Source organism: Zophobas morio, unplaced genomic scaffold (assembly GCF_036711695.1).
Source record: "Zophobas morio isolate AGI-343-1 ecotype UQ-CSIRO unplaced genomic scaffold, CSIRO_AGI_Zmor_V1 ptg000091l, whole genome shotgun sequence".
NCBI classification, from domain to species: domain Eukaryota; kingdom Metazoa; phylum Arthropoda; class Insecta; order Coleoptera; family Tenebrionidae; genus Zophobas; species Zophobas morio.
In genome coordinates, this window is record NW_026972196.1 from 61,683 (window position 1) to 86,715 (window position 25,033).

A 25,033-nucleotide genomic window follows, 5' to 3' on the forward strand; every position below is an offset into this window, starting at 1 on the left:
TTTCTAGCTAAAATTTGATGGTTTCGTTGCACTTTCCGAGCCCGTTGGGTATCTGATTGGCTTAAAAGTACAAGAAAACACTTCAAAAGTGACGTTTCTGAAGAATTTTAACAGTTTTCTTGTATCTACGAACGCCAGAATGCATAAAATTGACCTAAACGTCTCCTTTTCCTATTCTGAGTCGATTCTGCATGCTTTAAGTGTGTTTGGTGGCTCAGAACCATCAAAAAACGTTGAAATATAGTTCAAATTCAATAAAAATCGACAAAAATACAGTTTCTAGCTAAAATTTGATGGTTTCGTTGCACTTTCCGAGCCCGTAGGGTATCTGATTGGCTTAAAAGTACAAGAAAACACTTCAAAAGTGACGTTTCTGAAGAATTTTAACAGTTTTCTTGTATCTACGAACGCCAGAATGCATAAAATTGACCTAAACGTCTCCTTTTCCTATTCTGAGTCGATTCTGCATGCTTTAAGTGTGTTTGGTGGCTCAGAACCATCAAAAAACTTTGAAATATAGTTCAAATTCAATAAAAATCGACAAAAATACAGTTTCTAGCTAAAATTTGATGGTTTCGTTGCACTTTCCGAGCCCGTAGGGTATCTGATTGGCTTAAAAGTACAAGAAAACACTTCAAAAGTGACGTTTCTGAAGAATTTTAACAGTTTTCTTGTATCTACGAACGCCAGAATGCATAAAATTGACCTAAACGTCTCCTTTTCCTATTCTGAGTCGATTCTGCATGCTTTAAGTGTGTTTGGTGGCTCAGAACCATCAAAAAACGTTGAAATATAGTTCAAATTCAATAAAAATCGACAAAAATACAGTTTCTAGCTAAAATTTGATGGTTTCGTTGCACTTTCCCAGCCCGTAGGGTATCTGATTGGCTTAAAAGTACAAGAAAACACTTCAAAAGTGACGTTTCTGAAGAATTTTAACAGTTTTCTTGTATCTACGAACGCCAGAATGCATAAAATTGACCTAAACGTCTCCTTTTCCTATTCTGAGTCGATTCTGCATGCTTTAAGTGTGTTTGGTGGCTCAGAACCATCAAAAAACGTTGAAATATAGTTCAAATTCAATAAAAATCGACAAAAATACAGTTTCTAGCTAAAATTTGATGGTTTCGTTGCACTTTCCGAGCCCGTAGGGTATCTGATTGGCTTAAAAGTACAAGAAAACACTTCAAAAGTGACGTTTCTGAAGAATTTTAACAGTTTTCTTGTATCTACGAACGCCAGAATGCATAAAATTGACCTAAACGTCTCCTTTTCCTATTCTGAGTCGATTCTGCATGCTTTAAGTGTGTTTGGTGGCTCAGAACCATCAAAAAACGTTGAAATATAGTTCAAATTCAATAAAAATCGACAAAAATACAGTTTCTAGCTAAAATTTGATGGTTTCGTTGCACTTTCCGAGCCCGTTGGGTATCTGATTGGCTTAAAAGTACAAGAAAACACTTCAAAAGTGACGTTTCTGAAGAATTTTAACAGTTTTCTTGTATCTACGAACGCCAGAATGCATAAAATTGACCTAAACGTCTCCTTTTCCTATTCTGAGTCGATTCTGCATGCTTTAAGTGTGTTTGGTGGCTCAGAACCATCAAAAAACTTTGAAATATAGTTCAAATTCAATAAAAATCGACAAAAATACAGTTTCTAGCTAAAATTTGATGGATTCGTTGCACTTTCCGAGCCCGTAGGGTATCTGATTGGCTTAAAAGTACAAGAAAACACTTCAAAAGTGACGTTTCTGAAGAATTTTAACAGTTTTCTTGTATCTACGAACGCCAGAATGCATAAAATTGACCTAAACGTCTCCTTTTCCTATTCTGAGTCGATTCTGCATGCTTTAAGTGTGTTTGGTGGCTCAGAACCATCAAAAAACGTTGAAATATAGTTCAAATTCAATAAAAATCGACAAAAATACAGTTTCTAGCTAAAATTTGATGGTTTCGTTGCACTTTCCGAGCCCGTAGGGTATCTGATTGGCTTAAAAGTACAAGAAAACACTTCAAAAGTGACGTTTCTGAAGAATTTTAACAGTTTTCTTGTATCTACGAACGCCAGAATGCATAAAATTGACCTAAACGTCTCCTTTTCCTATTCTGAGTCGATTCTGCATGCTTTAAGTGTGTTTGGTGGCTCAGAACCATCAAAAAACGTTGAAATATAGTTCAAATTCAATAAAAATCGACAAAAATACAGTTTCTAGCTAAAATTTGATGGTTTCGTTGCACTTTCCGAGCCCGTAGGGTATCTGATTGGCTTAAAAGTACAAGAAAACACTTCAAAAGTGACGTTTCTGAAGAATTTTAACAGTTTTCTTGTATCTTCGAACGCCAGAATGCATAAAATTGACCTAAACGTCTCCTTTTCCTATTCTGAGTCGATTCTGCATGCTTTAAGTGTGTTTGGTGGCTCAGAACCATCAAAACAAAAAACGTTGAAATATAGTTCAAATTCAATAAAAATCGACAAAAATACAGTTTCTAGCTAAAATTTGATGGTTTCGTTGCACTTTCCGAGCCCGTGGGGTATCTGATTGGCTTAAAAGTACAAGAAAACACTTCAAAAGTGACGTTTCTGAAGAATTTTAACAGTTTTCTTGTATCTACGAACGCCAGAATGCATAAAATTGACCTAAACGTCTCCTTTTCCTATTCTGAGTCGATTCTGCATGCTTTAAGTGTGTTTGGTGGCTCAGAACCATCAAAAAACGTTGAAATATAGTTCAAATTCAATAAAAATCGACAAAAATACAGTTTCTAGCTAAAATTTGATGGTTTCGTTGCACTTTCCGAGCCCGTAGGGTATCTGATTGGCTTAAAAGTACAAGAAAACACTTCAAAAGTGACGTTTCTGAAGAATTTTAACAGTTTTCTTGTATCTACGAACGCCAGAATGCATAAAATTGACCTAAACGTCTCCTTTTCCTATTCTGAGTCGATTCTGCATGCTTTAAGTGTGTTTGGTGGCTCAGAACCATCAAAAAACGTTGAAATATAGTTCAAATTCAATAAAAATCGACAAAAATACAGTTTCTAGCTAAAATTTGATGGTTTCGTTGCACTTTCCGAGCCCGTAGGGTATCTGATTGGCTTAAAACTACAAGAAAACACTTCAAAAGTGACGTTTCTGAAGAATTTTAACAGTTTTCTTGTATCTTCGAACGCCAGAATGCATAAAATTGACCTAAACGTCTCCTTTTCCTATTCTGAGTCGATTCTGCATGCTTTAAGTGTGTTTGGTGGCTCAGAACCATCAAAACAAAAAACGTTGAAATATAGTTCAAATTCAATAAAAATCGACAAAAATACAGTTTCTAGCTAAAATTTGATGGTTTCGTTGCACTTTCCGAGCCCGTGGGGTATCTGATTGGCTTAAAAGTACAAGAAAACACTTCAAAAGTGACGTTTCTGAAGAATTTTAACAGTTTTCTTGTATCTACGAACGCCAGAATGCATAAAATTGACCTAAACGTCTCCTTTTCCTATTCTGAGTCGATTCTGCATGCTTTAAGTGTGTTTGGTGGCTCAGAACCATCAAAAAACGTTGAAATATAGTTCAAATTCAATAAAAATCGACAAAAATACAGTTTCTAGCTAAAATTTGATGGTTTCGTTGCACTTTCCGAGCCCGTAGGGTATCTGATTGGCTTAAAAGTACAAGAAAACACTTCAAAAGTGACGTTTCTGAAGAATTTTAACAGTTTTCTTGTATCTACGAACGCCAGAATGCATAAAATTGACCTAAACGTCTCCTTTTCCTATTCTGAGTCGATTCTGCATGCTTTAAGTGTGTTTGGTGGCTCAGAACCATCAAAAAACGTTGAAATATAGTTCAAATTCAATAAAAATCGACAAAAATACAGTTTCTAGCTAAAATTTGATGGTTTCGTTGCACTTTCCGAGCCCGTAGGGTATCTGATTGGCTTAAAACTACAAGAAAACACTTCAAAAGTGACGTTTCTGAAGAATTTTAACAGTTTTCTTGTATCTACGAACGCCAGAATGCATAAAATTGACCTAAACGTCTCCTTTTCCTATTCTGAGTCGATTCTGCATGCTTTAAGTGTGTTTGGTGGCTCAGAACCATCAAAAAACTTTGAAATATAGTTCAAATTCAATAAAAATCGACAAAAATACAGTTTCTAGCTAAAATTTGATGGTTTCGTTGCACTTTCCGAGCCCGTAGGGTATCTGATTGGCTTAAAAGTACAAGAAAACACTTCAAAAGTGACGTTTCTGAAGAATTTTAACAGTTTTCTTGTATCTACGAACGCCAGAATGCATAAAATTGACCTAAACGTCTCCTTTTCCTATTCTGAGTCGATTCTGCATGCTTTAAGTGTGTTTGGTGGCTCAGAACCATCAAAAAACGTTGAAATATAGTTCAAATTCAATAAAAATCGACAAAAATACAGTTTCTAGCTAAAATTTGATGGTTTCGTTGCACTTTCCGAGCCCGTAGGGTATCTGATTGGCTTAAAAGTACAAGAAAACACTTCCAAAGTGACGTTTCTGAAGAATTTTAACAGTTTTCTTGTATCTACGAACGCCAGAATGCATAAAATTGACCTAAACGTCTCCTTTTCCTATTCTGAGTCGATTCTGCATGCTTTAAGTGTGTTTGGTGGCTCAGAACCATCAAAAAACGTTGAAATATAGTTCAAATTCAATAAAAATCGACAAAAATACAGTTTCTAGCTAAAATTTGATGGTTTCGTTGCACTTTCCGAGCCCGTTGGGTATCTGATTGGCTTAAAAGTACAAGAAAACACTTCAAAAGTGACGTTTCTGAAGAATTTTAACAGTTTTCTTGCATCTACGAACGCCAGAATGCATAAAATTGACCTAAACGTCTCCTTTTCCTATTCTGAGTCGATTCTGCATGCTTTAAGTGTGTTTGGTGGCTCAGAACCATCAAAAAACTTTGAAATATAGTTCAAATTCAATAAAAATCGACAAAAATACAGTTTCTAGCTAAAATTTGATGGTTTCGTTGCACTTTCCGAGCCCGTAGGGTATCTGATTGGCTTAAAAGTACAAGAAAACACTTCAAAAGTGACGTTTCTGAAGAATTTTAACAGTTTTCTTGTATCTACGAACGCCAGAATGCATAAAATTGACCTAAACGTCTCCTTTTCCTATTCTGAGTCGATTCTGCATGCTTTAAGTGTGTTTGGTGGCTCAGAACCATCAAAAAACGTTGAAATATAGTTCAAATTCAATAAAGATCGACAAAAATACAGTTTCTAGCTAAAATTTGATGGTTTCGTTGCACTTTCCGAGCCCGTAGGGTATCTGATTGGCTTAAAAGTACAAGAAAACACTTCAAAAGTGACGTTTCTGAAGAATTTTAACAGTTTTCTTGTATCTACGAACGCCAGAATGCATAAAATTGACCTAAACGTCTCCTTTTCCTATTCTGAGTCGATTCTGCATGCTTTAAGTGTGTTTGGTGGCTCAGAACCATCAAAAAACGTTGAAATATAGTTCAAATTCAATAAAAATCGACAAAAATACAGTTTCTAGCTAAAATTTGATGGTTTCGTTGCACTTTCCGAGCCCGTAGGGTATCTGATTGGCTTAAAACTACAAGAAAACACTTCAAAAGTGACGTTTCTGAAGAATTTTAACAGTTTTCTTGTATCTACGAACGCCAGAATGCATAAAATTGACCTAAACGTCTCCTTTTCCTATTCTGAGTCGATTCTGCATGCTTTAAGTGTGTTTGGTGGCTCAGAACCATCAAAAAACTTTGAAATATAGTTCAAATTCAATAAAAATCGACAAAAATACAGTTTCTAGCTAAAATTTGATGGTTTCGTTGCACTTTCCGAGCCCGTAGGGTATCTGATTGGCTTAAAAGTACAAGAAAACACTTCAAAAGTGACGTTTCTGAAGAATTTTAACCGTTTTCTTGTATCTACGAACGCCAGAATGCATAAAATTGACCTAAACGTCTCCTTTTCCTATTCTGAGTCGATTCTGCATGCTTTAAGTGTGTTTGGTGGCTCAGAACCATCAAAAAACGTTGAAATATAGTTCAAATTCAATAAAAATCGACAAAAATACAGTTTCTAGCTAAAATTTGATGGTTTCGTTGCACTTTCCGAGCCCGTAGGTTATCTGATTGGCTTAAAAGTACAAGAAAACACTTCAAAAGTGACGTTTCTGAAGAATTTTAACAGTTTTCTTGTATCTACGAACGCCAGAATGCATAAAATTGACCTAAACGTCTCCTTTTCCTATTCTGAGTCGATTCTGCATGCTTTAAGTGTGTTTGGTGGCTCAGAACCATCAAAAAACGTTGAAATATAGTTCAAATTCAATAAAAATCGACGAAAATACAGTTTCTAGCTAAAATTTGATGGTTTCGTTGCACTTTCCGAGCCCGTAGGGTATCTGATTGGCTTAAAAGTACAAGAAAACACTTCAAAAGTGACGTTTCTGAAGAATTTTAACAGTTTTCTTGTATCTACGAACGCCAGAATGCATAAAATTGACCTAAACGTCTCCTTTTCCTATTCTGAGTCGATTCTGCATGCTTTAAGTGTGTTTGGTGGCTCAGAACCATCAAAAAACGTTGAAATATAGTTCAAATTCAATAAAAATCGACAAAAATACAGTTTCTAGCTAAAATTTGATGGTTTCGTTGCACTTTCCGAGCCCGTAGGGTATCTGATTGGCTTAAAAGTACAAGAAAACACTTCAAAAGTGACGTTTCTGAAGAATTTTAACAGTTTTCTTGTATCTACGAACGCCAGAATGCATAAAATTGACCTAAACGTCTCCTTTTCCTATTCTGAGTCGATTCTGCATGCTTTAAGTGTGTTTGGTGGCTCAGAACCATCAAAAAACGTTGAAATATAGTTCAAATTCAATAAAAATCGACCAAAATACAGTTTCTAGCTAAAATTTGATGGTTTCGTTGCACTTTCCGAGCCCGTAGGGTATCTGATTGGCTTAAAAGTACAAGAAAACACTTCAAAAGTGACGTTTCTGAAGAATTTTAACAGTTTTCTTGTATCTACGAACGCCAGAATGCATAAAATTGACCTAAACGTCTCCTTTTCCTATTCTGAGTCGATTCTGCATGCTTTAAGTGTGTTTGGTGGCTCAGAACCATCAAAAAACTTTGAAATATAGTTCAAATTCAATAAAAATCGACAAAAATACAGTTTCTAGCTAAAATTTGATGGTTTCGTTGCACTTTCCGAGCCCGTAGGGTTTCTGATTGGCTTAAAAGTACAAGAAAACACTTCAAAAGTGACGTTTCTGAAGAATTTTAACAGTTTTCTTGTATCTACGAACGCCAGAATGCATAAAATTGACCTAAACGTCTCCTTTTCCTATTCTGAGTCGATTCTGCATGCTTTAAGTGTGTTTGGTGGCTCAGAACCATCAAAAAACGTTGAAATATAGTTCAAATTCAATAAAAATCGACAAAAATACAGTTTCTAGCTAAAATTTGATGGTTTCGTTGCACTTTCCGAGCCCGTAGGGTATCTGATTGGCTTAAAAGTACAAGAAAACACCTCAAAAGTGACGTTTCTGAAGAATTTTAACAGTTTTCTTGTATCTACGAACGCCAGAATGCATAAAATTGACCTAAACGTCTCCTTTTCCTATTCTGAGTCGATTCTGCATGCTTTAAGTGTGTTTGGTGGCTCAGAACCATCAAAAAACGTTGAAATATAGTTCAAATTCAATAAAAATCGACAAAAATACAGTTTCTAGCTATAATTTGATGGTTTCGTTGCACTTTCCGAGCCCGTAGGGTATCTGATTGGCTTAAAAGTACAAGAAAACACTTCAAAAGTGACGTTTCTGAAGAATTTTAACAGTTTTCTTGTATCTACGAACGCCAGAATGCATAAAATTGACCTAAACGTCTCCTTTTCCTATTCTGAGTCGATTCTGCATGCTTTAAGTGTGTTTGGTGGCTCAGAACCATCAAAAAACGTTGAAATATAGTTCAAATTCAATAAAAATCGACAAAAATACAGTTTCTAGCTAAAATTTGATGGTTTCGTTGCACTTTCCGAGCCCGTAGGGTATCTGATTGGCTTAAAAGTACAAGAAAACACTTCAAAAGTGACGTTTCTGAAGAATTTTAACAGTTTTCTTGTATCTACGAACGCCAGAATGCATAAAATTGACCTAAACGTCTCCTTTTCCTATTCTGAGTCGATTCTGCATGCTTTAAGTGTGTTTGGTGGCTCAGAACCATCAAAAAACATTGAAATATAGTTCAAATTCAATAAAAATCGACAAAAATACAGTTTCTAGCTAAAATTTGATGGTTTCGTTGCACTTTCCGAGCCCGTAGGGTATCTGATTGGCTTAAAAGTACAAGAAAACACTTCAAAAGTGACGTTTCTGAAGAATTTTAACAGTTTTCTTGTATCTACGAACGCCAGAATGCATAAAATTGACCTAAACGTCTCCTTTTCCTATTCTGAGTCGATTCTGCATGCTTTAAGTGTGTTTGGTGGCTCAGAACCATCAAAAAACGTTGAAATATAGTTCAAATTCAATAAAAATCGACAAAAATACAGTTTCTAGCTAAAATTTGATGGTTTCGTTGCACTTTCCGAGCCCGTAGGGTATCTGATTGTCTTAAAAGTACAAGAAAACACTTCAAAAGTGACGTTTCTGAAGAATTTTAACAGTTTTCTTGTATCTACGAACGCCAGAATGCATAAAATTGACCTAAACGTCTCCTTTTCCTATTCTGAGTCGATTCTGCATGCTTTAAGTGTGTTTGGTGGCTCAGAACCATCAAAAAAAGTTGAAATATAGTTCAAATTCAATAAAAATCGACAAAAATACAGTTTCTAGCTAAAATTTGATGGTTTCGTTGCACTTTCCGAGCCCGTAGGGTATCTGATTGGCTTAAAAGTACAAGAAAACACTTCAAAAGTGACGTTTCTGAAGAATTTTAACAGTTTTCTTGTATCTACGAACGCCAGAATGCATAAAATTGACCTAAACGTCTCCTTTTCCTATTCTGAGTCGATTCTGCATGCTTTAAGTGTGTTTGGTGGCTCAGAACCATCAAAAAACGTTGAAATATAGTTCAAATTCAATAAAAATCGACAAGAATACAGTTTCTAGCTAAAATTTGATGGTTTCGTTGCACTTTCCGAGCCCGTAGGGTATCTGATTGGCTTAAAAGTACAAAAAAACACTTCAAAAGTGACGTTTCTGAAGAATTTTAACAGTTTTCTTGTATCTACGAACGCCAGAATGCATAAAATTGACCTAAACGTCTCCTTTTCCTATTCTGAGTCGATTCTGCATGCTTTAAGTGTGTTTGGTGGCTCAGAACCATCAAAAAACGTTGAAATATAGTTCAAATTCAATAAAAATCGACAAAAATACAGTTTCTAGCTAAAATTTGATGGTTTCGTTGCACTTTCCGAGCCCGTAGGGTATCTGATTGGCTTAAAAGTACAAGAAAACACTTCAAAAGTGACGTTTCTGAAGAATTTTAACAGTTTTCTCGTATCTACGAACGCCAGAATGCATAAAATTGACCTAAACGTCTCCTTTTCCTATTCTGAGTCGATTCTGCATGCTTTAAGTGTGTTTGGTGGCTCAGAACCATCAAAAAATGTTGAAATATAGTTCAAATTCAATAAAAATCGACAAAAATACAGTTTCTAGCTAAAATTTGATGGTTTCGTTGCACTTTCCGAGCCCGTAGGGTATCTGATTGGCTTAAAAGTACAAGAAAACACTTCAAAAGTGACGTTTCTGAAGAATTTTAACAGTTTTCTTGTATCTACGAACGCCAGAATGCATAAAATTGACCTAAACGTCTCCTTTTCCTATTCTGAGTCAATTCTGCATGCTTTAAGTGTGTTTGGTGGCTCAGAACCATCAAAAAACGTTGAAATATAGTTCAAATTCAATAAAAATCGACAAAAATACAGTTTCTAGCTAAAATTTGATGGTTTCGTTGCACTTTCCGAGCCCGTAGGGTATCTGATTGGCTTAAAAGTACAAGAAAACACTTCAAAAGTGACGTTTCTGAAGAATTTTAACAGTTTTCTTGTATCTACGAACGCCAGAATGCATAAAATTGACCTAAACGTCTCCTTTTCCTATTCTGAGTCGATTCTGCATGCTTTAAGTGTGTTTGGTGGCTCAGAACCATCAAAAAACGTTGAAATATAGTTCAAATTCAATAAAAATCGACAAAAATACAGTTTCTAGCTAAAATTTGATGGTTTCGTTGCACTTTCCGAGCCCGTAGGGTATCTGATTGGCTTAAAAGTACAAGAAAACACTTCAAAAGTGACGTTTCTGAAGAATTTTAACAGTTTTCTTGTATCTACGAACGCCAGAATGCATAAAATTGACCTAAACGTCTCCTTTTCCTATTCTGAGTCGATTCTGCATGCTTTAAGTGTGTTTGGTGGCTCAGAACCATCAAAAAACGTTGAAATATAGTTCAAATTCAATAAAAATCGACAAAAATACAGTTTCTAGCTATAATTTGATGGTTTCGTTGCACTTTCCGAGCCCGTAGGGTATCTGATTGGCTTAAAAGTACAAGAAAACACTTCAAAAGTGACGTTTCTGAAGAATTTTAACAGTTTTCTTGTATCTACGAACGCCAGAATGCATAAAATTGACCTAAACGTCTCCTTTTCCTATTCTGAGTCGATTCTGCATGCTTTAAGTGTGTTTGGTGGCTCAGAACCATCAAAAAACGTTGAAATATAGTTCAAATTCAATAAAAATCGACAAAAATACAGTTTCTAGCTAAAATTTGATGGTTTCGTTGCACTTTCCGAGCCCGTAGGGTATCTGATTGGCTTAAAAGTACAAGAAAACACTTCAAAAGTGACGTTTCTGAAGAATTTTAACAGTTTTCTTGTATCTACGAACGCCAGAATGCATAAAATTGACCTAAACGTCTCCTTTTCCTATTCTGAGTCGATTCTGCATGCTTTAAGTGTGTTTGGTGGCTCAGAACCATCAAAAAACATTGAAATATAGTTCAAATTCAATAAAAATCGACAAAAATACAGTTTCTAGCTAAAATTTGATGGTTTCGTTGCACTTTCCGAGCCCGTAGGGTATCTGATTGGCTTAAAAGTACAAGAAAACACTTCAAAAGTGACGTTTCTGAAGAATTTTAACAGTTTTCTTGTATCTACGAACGCCAGAATGCATAAAATTGACCTAAACGTCTCCTTTTCCTATTCTGAGTCGATTCTGCATGCTTTAAGTGTGTTTGGTGGCTCAGAACCATCAAAAAACGTTGAAATATAGTTCAAATTCAATAAAAATCGACAAAAATACAGTTTCTAGCTAAAATTTGATGGTTTCGTTGCACTTTCCGAGCCCGTAGGGTATCTGATTGTCTTAAAAGTACAAGAAAACACTTCAAAAGTGACGTTTCTGAAGAATTTTAACAGTTTTCTTGTATCTACGAACGCCAGAATGCATAAAATTGACCTAAACGTCTCCTTCTCCTATTCTGAGTCGATTCTGCATGCTTTAAGTGTGTTTGGTGGCTCAGAACCATCAAAAAAAGTTGAAATATAGTTCAAATTCAATAAAAATCGACAAAAATACAGTTTCTAGCTAAAATTTGATGGTTTCGTTGCACTTTCCGAGCCCGTAGGGTATCTGATTGGCTTAAAAGTACAAGAAAACACTTCAAAAGTGACGTTTCTGAAGAATTTTAACAGTTTTCTTGTATCTACGAACGCCAGAATGCATAAAATTGACCTAAACGTCTCCTTTTCCTATTCTGAGTCGATTCTGCATGCTTTAAGTGTGTTTGGTGGCTCAGAACCATCAAAAAACGTTGAAATATAGTTCAAATTCAATAAAAATCGACAAAAATACAGTTTCTAGCTAAAATTTGATGGTTTCGTTGCACTTTCCGAGCCCGTAGGGTATCTGATTGGCTTAAAAGTACAAGAAAACACTTCAAAAGTGACGTTTCTGAAGAATTTTAACAGTTTTCTTGTATCTACGAACGCCAGAATGCATAAAATTGACCTAAACGTCTCCTTTTCCTATTCTGAGTCGATTCTGCATGCTTTAAGTGTGTTTGGTGGCTCAGAACCATCAAAAAACGTTGAAATATAGTTCAAATTCAATAAAAATCGACAAAAATACAGTTTCTAGCTAAAATTTGATGGTTTCGTTGCACTTTCCGAGCCCGTAGGGTATCTGATTGGCTTAAAAGTACAAGAAAACACTTCAAAAGTGTCGTTTCTGAAGAATTTTAACAGTTTTCTTGTATCTACGAACGCCAGAATGCATAAAATTGACCTAAACGTCTCCTTTTCCTATTCTGAGTCGATTCTGCATGCTTTAAGTGTGTTTGGTGGCTCAGAACCATCAAAAAACGTTGAAATATAGTTCAAATTCAATAAAAATCGACAAAAATACAGTTTCTAGCTAAAATTTGATGGTTTCGTTGCACTTTCCGAGCCCGTAGGGTATCTGATTGGCTTAACAGTACAAGAAAACACTTCAAAAGTGACGTTTCTGAAGAATTTTAACAGTTTTCTTGTATCTACGAACGCCAGAATGCATAAAATTGACCTAAACGTCTCCTTTTCCCATTCTGAGTCGATTCTGCATGCTTTAAGTGTGTTTGGTGGCTCAGAACCATCAAAAAACGTTGAAATATAGTTCAAATTCAATAAAAATCGACAAAAATACAGTTTCTAGCTAAAATTTGATGGTTTCGTTGCACTTTCCGAGCCCGTAGGGTATCTGATTGGCTTAAAAGTACAAGAAAACTCTTCAAAAGTGACGTTTCTGAAGAATTTTAACAGTTTTCTTGTATCTACGAACGCCAGAATGCATAAAATTGACCTAAACGTCTCCTTTTCCTATTCTGAGTCGATTCTGCATGCTTTAAGTGTGTTTGGTGGCTCAGAACCATCAAAAAACGTTGAAATATAGTTCAAATTCAATAAAAATCGACAAAAATACAGTTTCTAGCTAAAATTTGATGGTTTCGTTGCACTTTCCGAGCCCGTAGGGTATCTGATTGGCTTAAAAGTACAAGAAAACACTTCAAAAGTGACGTTTCTGAAGAATTTTAACAGTTTTCTTGTATCTACGAACGCCAGAATGCATAAAATTGACCTAAACGTCTCCTTTTCCTATTCTGAGTCGATTCTGCATGCTTTAAGTGTGTTTGGTGGCTCAGAACCATAAAAAAACGTTGAAATATAGTTCAAATTCAATAAAAATCGACAAAAATACAGTTTCTAGCTAAAATTTGATGGTTTCGTTGCACTTTCCGAGCCCGTAGGGTATCTGATTGGCTTAAAAGTACAAGAAAACACTTCAAAAGTGACGTTTCTGAAGAATTTTAACAGTTTTCTTGTATCTACGAACGCCAGAATGCATAAAATTGACCTAAACGTCTCCTTTTCCTATTCTGAGTCGATTCTGCATGCTTTAAGTGTGTTTGGTGGCTCAGAACCATCAAAAAACGTTGAAATATAGTTCAAATTCAATAAAAATCGACAAAAATACAGTTTCTAGCTAAAATTTGATGGTTTCGTTGCACTTTCCGAGCCCGTAGGGTATCTGATTGGCTTAAAAGTACAAGAAAACACTTCAAAAGTGACGTTTCTGAAGAATTTTAACAGTTTTCTTGTATCTACGAACGCCAGAATGCATAAAATTGACCTAAACGTCTCCTTTTCCTATTCTGAGTCGATTCTGCATGCTTTAAGTGTGTTTGGTGGCTCAGAACCATCAAAAAACGTTGAAATATAGTTCAAATTCAATAAAAATCGACAAAAATACAGTTTCTAGCTAAAATTTGATGGTTTCGTTGCACTTTCCGAGCCCGTAGGGTATCTGATTGGCTTAAAAGTACAAGAAAACACTTCAAAAGTGACGTTTCTGAAGAATTTTAACAGTTTTCTTGTATCTACGAACGCCAGAATGCATAAAATTGACCTAAAGGTCTCCTTTTCCTATTCTGAGTCGATTCTGCATGCTTTAAGTGTGTTTGGTGGCTCAGAACCATCAAAAAACGTTGAAATATAGTTCAAATTCAATAAAAATCGACAAAAATACAGTTTCTAGCTAAAATTTGATGGTTTCGTTGCACTTTCCGAGCCCGTAGGGTATCTGATTGGCTTAAAAGTACAAGAAAACACTTCAAAAGTGACGTTTCTGAAGAATTTTAACAGTTTTCTTGTATCTACGAACGCCAGAATGCATAAAATTGACCTAAACGTCTCCTTTTCCTATTCTGAGTCGATTCTGCATGCTTTAAGTGTGTTTGGTGGCTCAGAACCATCAAAAAACGTTGAAATATAGTTCAAATTCAATAAAAATCGACAAAAATACAGTTTCTAGCTAAAATTTGATGGTTTCGTTGCACTTTCCGAGCCCGTAGGGTATCTGATTGGCTTAAAAGTACAAGAAAACACTTCAAAAGTGACGTTTCTGAAGAATTTTAACAGTTTTCTTGTATCTACGAACGCCAGAATGCATAAAATTGACCTAAACGTCTCCTTTTCCTATTCTGAGTCGATTCTGCATGCTTTAAGTGTGTTTGGTGGCTCAGAACCATCAAAAAACGTTGAAATATAGTTCAAATTCAATAAAAATCGACAAAAATACAGTTTCTATCTAAAATTTGATGGTTTCGTTGCACTTTCCGAGCCCGTAGGGTATCTGATTGGCTTAAAAGTACAAGAAAACACTTCAAAAGTGACGTTTCTGAAGAATTTTAACAGTTTTCTTGTATCTACGAACGCCAGAATGCATAAAATTGACCTAAAGGTCTCCTTTTCCTATTCTGAGTCGATTCTGCATGCTTTAAGTGTGTTTGGTGGCTCAGAACCATCAAAAAACGTTGAAATATAGTTCAAATTCAATAAAAATCGACAAAAATACAGTTTCTAGCTAAAATTTGATGGTTTCGTTGCACTTTCCGAGCCCGTAGGGTATCTGATTGGCTTAAAAGTAAAAGAAAACACTTCAAAAGTGACGTTTCTGAAGAATTTTAACAGTTTTCTTGTATCTACGAACGCCAGAATGCATAAAATTGACCTAAACGTCTCCTTTTCCTATTCTGAGTCGATTCTGCATGCTTTAAGTGTGTTTGGTGGCTCAGAACCATCAAAAAACGTTGAAATATAGTTCAAATTCAATAAAAATCGACAAAAATACAGTTTCTAGCTAAAATTTGATGGTTTCGTTGCACTTTCCGAGCCCGTAGGGTATCTGATTGGCTTAAAAGTACAAGAAAACACTTCAAAAGTGACGTTTCTGAAGAATTTTAACAGTTTTCTTGTATCTACGAACGCCAGAATGCATAAAATTGACCTAAACGTCTCCTTTTCCTATTCTGAGTCGATTCTGCATGCTTTAAGTGTGTTTGGTGGCTCAGAACCATCAAAAAACTTTGAAATATAGTTCAAATTCAATAAAAATCGACAAAAATACAGTTTCTAGCTAAAATTTGATGGTTTCGTTGCACTTTCCGAGCCCGTAGGGTATCTGATTGGCTTAAAAGTACAAGAAAACACTTCAAAAGTGACGTTTCTGAAGAATTTTAACAGTTTTCTTGTATCTACGAACGCCAGAATGCATAAAATTGACCTAAACGTCTCCTTTTCCTATTCTGAGTCGATTCTGCATGCTTTAAGTGTGTTTGGTGGCTCAGAACCATCAAAAAACGTTGAAATATAGTTCAAATTCAATAAAAATCGACAAAAATACAGTTTCTAGCTAAAATTTGATGGTTTCGTTGCACTTTCCGAGCCCGTAGGGTATCTGATTGGCTTAAAAGTACAAGAAAACACTTCAAAAGTGACGTTTCTGAAGAATTTTAACAGTTTTCTTGTATCTACGAACGCCAGAATGCATAAAATTGACCTAAACGTCTCCTTTTCCTATTCTGAGTAGATTCTGCATGCTTTAAGTGTGTTTGGTGGCTCAGAACCATCAAAAAACGTTGAAATATAGTTCAAATTCAATAAAAATCGACAAAAATACAGTTTCTAGCTAAAATTTGATGGTTTCGTTGCACTTTCCGAGCCCGTTGGGTATCTGATTGGCTTAAAAGTACAAGAAAACACTTCAAAAGTGACGTTTCTGAAGAATTTTAACAGTTTTCTTGTATCTACGAACGCCAGAATGCATAAAATTGACCTAAACGTCTCCTTTTCCTATTCTGAGTCGATTCTGCATGCTTTAAGTGTGTTTGGTGGCTCAGAACCATCAAAAAACTTTGAAATATAGTTCAAATTCAATAAAAATCGACAAAAATACAGTTTCTAGCTAAAATTTGATGGTTTCGTTGCACTTTCCGAGCCCGTTGGGTATCTGATTGGCTTAAAAGTACAAGAAAACACTTCAAAAGTGACGTTTCTGAAGAATTTTAACAGTTTTCTTGTATCTACGAACGCCAGAATGCATAAAATTGACCTAAACGTCTCCTTTTCCTATTCTGAGTAGATTCTGCATGCTTTAAGTGTGTTTGGTGGCTCAGAACCATCAAAAAACGTTGAAATATAGTTCAAATTCAATAAAAATCGACAAAAATACAGTTTCTAGCTAAAATTTGATGGTTTCGTTGCACTTTCCGAGCCCGTAGGGTATCTGATTGGCTTAAAAGTACAAGAAAACACTTCAAAAGTGACGTTTCTGAAGAATTTTAACAGTTTTCTTGTATCTACGAAAGCCAGAATGCATAAAATTGACCTAAACGTCTCCTTTTCCTATTCTGAGTAGATTCTGCATGCTTTAAGTGTGTTTGGTGGCTCAGAACCATCAAAAAACGTTGAAATATAGTTCAAATTCAATAAAAATCGACAAAAATACAGTTTCTAGCTAAAATTTGATGGTTTCGTTGCACTTTCCGAGCCCGTTGGGTATCTGATTGGCTTAAAAGTACAAGAAAACACTTCAAAAGTGACGTTTCTGAAGAATTTTAACAGTTTTCTTGTATCTACGAACGCCAGAATGCATAAAATTGACCTAAACGTCTCCTTTTCCTATTCTGAGTCGATTCTGCATGCTTTAAGTGTGTTTGGTGGCTCAGAACCATCAAAAAACGTTGAAATATAGTTCAAATTCAATAAAAATCGACAAAAATACAGTTTCTAGCTAAAATTTGATGGTTTCGTTGCACTTTCCGAGCCCGTAGGGTATCTGATTGGCTTAAAAGTACAAGAAAACACTTCAAAAGTGACGTTTCTGAAGAATTTTAACAGTTTTCTTGTATCTACGAACGCCAGAGTGCATAAAATTGACCTAAACGTCTCCTTTTCCTATTCTGAGTCGATTCTGCATGCTTTAAGTGTGTTTGGTGGCTCAGAACCATCAAAAAACGTTGAAATATAGTTCAAATTCAATAAAAATCGACAAAAATACAGTTTCTAGCTAAAATTTGATGGTTTCGTTGCACTTTCCGAGCCCGTAGGGTATCTGATTGGCTTAAAAGTACAAGAAAACACTTCAAAAGTGACGTTTCTGAAGAATTTTAACAGTTTTCTTGTATCTACGAACGCCAGAATGCATAAAATTGACCTAAACGTCTCCTTTTCCTATTCTGAGTCGATTCTGCATGCTTTAAGTGTGTTTGGTGGCTCAGAACCATCAAAAAACGTTGAAATATAGTTCAAATTCAATAAAAATCGACAAAAATACAGTTTCTAGCTAAAATTTGATGGTTTCGTTGCACTTTCCGAGCCCGTAGGGTATCTGATTGGCTTAAAAGTACAAAGAAACACTTCAAAAGTGACGTTTCTGAAGAATTTTAACAGTTTTCTTGTATCTACGAACGCCAGAATGCATAAAATTGACCTAAACGTCTCCTTTTCCTATTCTGAGTCGATTCTGCATGCTTTAAGTGTGTTTGGTGGCTCAGAACCATCAAAAAACGTTGAAATATAGTTCAAATTCAATAAAAATCGACAAAAATACAGTTTCTAGCTAAAATTTGATGGTTTCGTTGCACTTTCCGAGCCCGTAGGTTATCTGATTGGCTTAAAAGTACAAGAAAACACTTCAAAAGTGACGTTTCTGAAGAATTTTAACAGTTTTCTTGTATCTACGAACGCCAGAATGCATAAAATTGACCTAAACGTCTCCTTTTCCTATTCTGAGTCGATTCTGCATGCTTTAAGTGTGTTTGGTGGCTCAGAACCATCAAAAAACGTTGAAATATAGTTCAAATTCAATAAAAATCGACAAAAATACAGTTTCTAGCTAAAATTTGATGGTTTCGTTGCACTTTCCGAGCCCGTAGGGTATCTGATTGGCTTAAAAGTACAAGAAAACACTTCAAAAGTGACGTTTCTGAAGAATTTTAACAGTTTTCTTGTATCTACGAACGCCAGAATGCATAAAATTGACCTAAACGTCTCCTTTTCCTATTCTGAGTCGATTCTGCATGCTTTAAGTGTGTTTGGTGGCTCAGAACCATCAAAAAACGTTGAAATATAGTTCAAATTCAATAAAAATCGACAAAAATTCAGTTTCTAGCTAAAATTTGATGGTTTCGTTGCACTTTCTGAGCCCGTAGGGTATCTGATTGGCTTAAAAGTACAAGAAAACACTTCAAAAGTGACGTTTCTGAAGAATTTTAACAGTTTTCTTGTATCTACGAACGCCAGAATGCATAAAATTGACCTAAACGTCTCCTTTTCCTATTCTGAGTCGATTCTGCATGCTTTAAGTGTGTTTGGTGGCTCAGAACCATCAAAAAACGTTGAAATATAGTTCAAATTCAATAAAAATCGACAAAAATACAGTTTCTAGCTAAAATTTGATGGTTTCGTTGCACTTTCCGAGCCCGTTGGGTATCTGATTGGCTTAAAAGTACAAGAAAACACTTCAAAAGTGACGTTTCTGAAGAATTTTAACAGTTTTCTTGTATCTACGAACGCCAGAATGCATAAAATTGACCTAAACGTCTCCTTTTCCTATTCTGAGTCGATTCTGCATGCTTTAAGTGTGTTTGGTGGCTCAGAACCATCAAAAAACGTTGAAATATAGTTCAAATTCAATAAAAATCGACAAAAATACAGTTTCTAGCTAAAATTTGATGGTTTCGTTGCACTTTCCGAGCCCGTAGGGTATCTGATTGGCTTAAAAGTACAAGAAAACACTTCAAAAGTGACGTTTCTGAAGAATTTTAACAGTTTTCTTGTATCTACGAACGCCAGAATGCATAAAATTGACCTAAACGTCTCCTTTTCCTATTCTGAGTCGATTCTGCATGCTTTAAGTGTGTTTGGTGGCTCAGAACCATCAAAAAACGTTGAAATATAGTTCAAATTCAATAAAAATCGACAAAAATACAGTTTCTAGCTAAAATTTGATGGTTTCGTTGCACTTTCCGAGCCCGTAGGGTATCTGATTGGCTTAAAAGTACAAGAAAACACTTCAAAAGTGACGTTTCTGAAGAATTTTAACAGTTTTCTTGTATCTACGAACGCCAGAATGCATAAAATTGACCTAAACGTCTCCTTTTCCTATTCTGAGTCGATTCTGCATGCTTTAAGTGTGTTTGGTGGCTCAGAACCATCAAAAAACGTTGAAATATAGTTCAAATTCAATAAAAATCGACAAAAATACAGTTTCTAGCTAAAATTTGATGGTTTCGTTGCACTTTCCGAGCCCGTAGGGTATCTGATTGGCTTAAAAGTACAAGAAAACACTTCAAAAGTGACGTTTCTGAAGAATTTTAACAGTTTTCTTGTATCTACGAACGCCAGAATGCATAAAATTGACCTAAACGTCTCCTTTTCCTATTCTGAGTCGATTCTGCATGCTTTAAGTGTGTTTGGTGGCTCAGAACCATCAAAAAACGTTGAAAAATAGCTCAAATTCAATAAAAATCGACAAAAATACAGTTTCTAGCTAAAATTTGATGGTTTCGTTGCACTTTCCGAGCCCGTAGGGTATCTGATTGGCTTAAAAGTACAAGAAAACACTTCAAAAGTGACGTTTCTGAAGAATTTTAACAGTTTTCTTGGATCTACGAACGCCAGAATGCATAAAATTGACCTAAACGTCTCCTTTTCCTATTCTGAGTCGATTCTGCATGCTTTAAGTGTGTTTGGTGGCTCAGAACCATCAAAAAACGTTGAAATATAGTTCAAATTCAATAAAAATCGACAAAAATACAGTTTCTAGCTAAAATTTGATGGTTTCGTTGCACTTTCCGAGCCCGTAGGGTATCTGATTGGCATAAAAGTACAAGAAAACACTTCAAAAGTGACGTTTCTGAAGAATTTTAACAGTTTTCTTGTATCTACGAACGCCAGAATGCATAAAATTGACCTAAACGTCTCCTTTTCCTATTCTGAGTCGATTCTGCATGCTTTAAGTGTGTTTAGTGGCTCAGAACCATCAAAAAACGTTGAAATATAGTTCAAATTCAATAAAAATCGACAAAAATACAGTTTCTAGCTAAAATTTGATGGTTTCGTTGCACTTTCCGAGCCCGTAGGGTATCTGATTGGCTTAAAAGTACAAGAAAACACTTCAAAAGTGACGTTTCTGAAGAATTTTAACAGTTTTCTTGTATCTACGAACGCCAGAATGCATAAAATTGACCTAAACGTCTCCTTTTCCTATTCTGAGTCGATTCTGCATGCTTTAAGTGTGTTTGGTGGCTCAGAACCATCAAAAAACGTTGAAATATAGTTCAAATTCAATAAAAATCGACAAAAATACAGTTTCTAGCTAAAATTTGATGGTTTCGTTGCACTTTCCGAGCCCGTAGGGTATCTGATTGGCTTAAAAATACAAGAAAACACTTCAAAAGTGACGTTTCTGAAGAATTTTAACAGTTTTCTTGTATCTACGAACGCCAGAATGCATAAAATTGACCTAAACGTCTCCTTTTCCTATTCTGAGTCAATTCTGCATGCTTTAAGTGTGTTTGGTGGCTCAGAACCATCAAAAAACGTTGAAATATAGTTCAAATTCAATAAAAATCGACAAAAATACAGTTTCTAGCTAAAATTTGATGGTTTCGTTGCACTTTCCGAGCCCGTAGGGTATCTGATTGGCTTAAAAGTACAAGAAAACACTTCAAAAGTGACGTTTCTGAAGAATTTTAACAGTTTTCTTGTATCTACGAACGCCAGAATGCATAAAATTGACCTAAACGTCTCCTTTTCCTATTCTGAGTCGATTCTGCATGCTTTAAGTGTGTTTGGTGGCTCAGAACCATCAAAAAACGTTGAAATATAGTTCAAATTCAATAAAAATCGACAAAAATACAGTTTCTAGCTAAAATTTGATGGTTTCGTTGCACTTTCCGAGCCCGTAGGGTATCTGATTGGCTTAAAAGTACAAGAAAACACTTCAAAAGTGACGTTTCTGAAGAATTTTAACAGTTTCCTTGTATCTACGAACGCCAGAATGCATAAAATTGACCTAAACGTCTCCTTTTCCTATTCTGAGTCGATTCTGCATGCTTTAAGTGTGTTTGGTGGCTCAGAACCATCAAAAAACGTTGAAATATAGTTCAAATTCAATAAAAATCGACAAAAATACAGTTTCTAGCTAAAATTTGATGGTTTCGTTGCACTTTCCGAGCCCGTAGGGTATCTGATTGGCTTAAAAGTACAAGAAAACACTTCAAAAGTGACGTTTCTGAAGAATTTTAACAGTTTTCTTGTATCTACGAAGTGTGTTTGGTGGCTCAGAACCATCAAAAAACGTTGAAATATAGTTCAAATTCAATAAAAATCGACAAAAATACAGTTTCTAGCTAAAATTTGATGGTTTCGTTGCACTTTCCGAGCCCGTAGGGTATCTGATTGGCTTAAAAGTACAAGAAAACACTTCAAAAGTGACGTTTCTGAAGAATTTTAACAGTTTTCTTTTATCTACGAACGCCAGAATGCATAAAATTGACCTAAACGTCTCCTTTTCCTATTCTGAGTCGATTCTGCATGCTTTAAGTGTGTTTGGTGGCTCAGAACCATCAAAAAACGTTGAAATATAGTTCAAATTCAATAAAAATCGACAAAAATACAGTTTCTAGCTAAAATTTGATGGTTTCGTTGCACTTTCCGAGCCCGTAGGGTATCTGATTGGCTTAAAAGTACAAGAAAACACTTCAAAAGTGACGTTTCTGAAGAATTTTAACAGTTTTCTTGTATCTACGAACGCCAGAATGCATTAAAAAGACCTAAACGTCTCCTTTTCCTATTCTGAGTCGATTCTGCATGCTTTAAGTGTGTTTGGTGGCTCAGAACCATCAAAAAACGTTGAAATATAGTTCAAATTCAATAAAAATCGACAAAAATACAGTTTCTAGCTAAAATTTGATGGTTTCGTTGCACTTTCCGAGCCCGTAGGGTATCTGATTGGCTTAAAAGTACAAGAAAACACTTCAAAAGTGACGTTTCTGAAGAATTTTAACAGTTTTCTTGTATCTACGAACGCCAGAATGCATAAAATTGACCTAAACGTCTCCTTTTCCTATTCTGAGTCGATTCTGCATGCTTTAAGTGTGTTTGGTGGCTCAGAACCATCAAAAAACGTTGAAATATAGTTCAAATTCAATAAAAATTGACAAAAATACAGTTTCTAGCTAAAATTTGATGGTTTCGTTGCACTTTCCGAGCCCGTAGGGTATCTGATTGGCTTAAAAGTACAAGAAAACACTTCAAAAGTGACGTTTCTTAAGAATTTTAACAGTTTTCTTTTATCTACGAACGCCAGAATGCATAAAATTGACCTAAACGTCTCCTTTTCCTATTCTGAGTCGATTCTGCATGCTTTAAGTGTGTTTGGTGGCTCAGAACCATCAAAAAACGTTGAAATATAGTTCAAATTCAATAAAAATCGACAAAAATACAGTTTCTAGCTAAAATTTGATGGTTTCGTTGCACTTTCCGAGCCCGTAGGGTATCTGATTGGCTTAAAAGTACAAGAAAACACTTCAAAAGTGACGTTTCTGAAGAATTTTAACAGTTTTCTTGTATCTACGAACGCCAGAATGCATAAAATTGACCTAAACGTCTCCTTTTCCTATTCTGAGTCGATTCTGCATGCTTTAAGTGTGTTTGGTGGCTCAGAACCATCAAAAAACGTTGAAATATAGTTCAAATTCAATAAAAATCGACAAAAATACAGTTTCTAGCTAAAATTTGATGGTTTCGTTGCACTTTCCGAGCCCGTAGGGTATCTGATTGGCTTAAAAGTACAAGAAAACACTTCAAAAGTGACGTTTCTGAAAAATTTTAACAGTTTTCTTGTATCTACGAACGCCAGAATGCATAAAATTGACCTAAACGTCTCCTTTTCCTATTCTGAGTCGATTCTGCATGCTTTAAGTGTGTTTGGTGGCTCAGAACCATCAAAAAGCGTTGAAAAATAGCTCAAATTCAAAAAAATCGACAAAAATACAGTTTCTAGCTAAAATTTGATGGTTTCGTTGCACTTTCCGAGCCCGTAGGGTATCTGATTGGCTTAAAAGTACAAGAAAACACTTCAAAAGTGACGTTTCTGAAGAATTTTAACAGTTTTCTTGGATCTACGAACGCCAGAATGCATAAAATTGACCTAAACGTCTCCTTTTCCTATTCTGAGTCGATTCTGCATGCTTTAAGTGTGTTTGGTGGCTCAGAACCATCAAAAAACGTTGAAATATAGTTCAAATTCAATAAAAATCGACAAAAATACAGTTTCTAGCTAAAATTTGATGGTTTCGTTGCACTTTCCGAGCCCGTAGGGTATCTGATTGGCTTAAAAATACAAGAAAACACTTCAAAAGTGACGTTTCTGAAGAATTTTAACAGTTTTCTTGTATCTACGAACGCCAGAATGCATAAAATTGACCTAAACGTCTCCTTTTCCTATTCTGAGTCAATTCTGCATGCTTTAAGTGTGTTTGGTGGCTCAGAACCATCAAAAAACGTTGAAATATAGTTCAAATTCAATAAAAATCGACAAAAATACAGTTTCTAGCTAAAATTTGATGGTTTCGTTGCACTTTCCGAGCCCGTAGGGTATCTGATTGGCTTAAAAGTACAAGAAAACACTTCAAAAGTGACGTTTCTGAAGAATTTTAACAGTTTTCTTGTATCTACGAACGCCAGAATGCATAAAATTGACCTAAACGTCTCCTTTTCCTATTCTGAGTCGATTCTGCATGCTTTAAGTGTGTTTGGTGGCTCAGAACCATCAAAAAACGTTGAAATATAGTTCAAATTCAATAAAAATCGACAAAAATACAGTTTCTAGCTAAAATTTGATGGTTTCGTTGCACTTTCCGAGCCCGTAGGGTATCTGATTGGCTTAAAAGTACAAGAAAACACTTCAAAAGTGACGTTTCTGAAAAATTTTAACAGTTTTCTTGTATCTACGAACGCCAGAATGCATAAAATTGACCTAAACGTCTCCTTTTCCTATTCTGAGTCGATTCTGCATGCTTTAAGTGTGTTTGGTGGCTCAGAACCATCAAAAAGCGTTGAAAAATAGCTCAAATTCAATAAAAATCGACAAAAATACAGTTTCTAGCTAAAATTTGATGGTTTCGTTGCACTTTCCGAGCCCGTAGGGTATCTGATTGGCTTAAAAGTACAAGAAAACACTTCAAAAGTGACGTTTCTGAAGAATTTTAACAGTTTTCTTGTATCTACGAACGCCAGAATGCATAAAATTGACCTAAACGTCTCCTTTTCCTATTCTGAGTCGATTCTGCATGCTTTAAGTGTGTTTGGTGGCTCAGAACCATCAAAAAACGTTGAAATATAGTTCAAATTCAATAAAAATCGACAAAAATACAGTTTCTAGCTAAAATTTGATGGTTTCGTTGCACTTTCCGAGCCCGTAGGGTATCTGATTGGCTTAAAAGTACAAGAAAACACTTCAAAAGTGACGTTTCTGAAGAATTTTAACAGTTTCCTTGTATCTACGAACGCCAGAATGCATAAAATTGACCTAAACGTCTCCTTTTCCTATTCTGAGTCGATTCTGCATGCTTTAAGTGTGTTTGGTGGCTCAGAACCATCAAAAAACGTTGAAATATAGTTCAAATT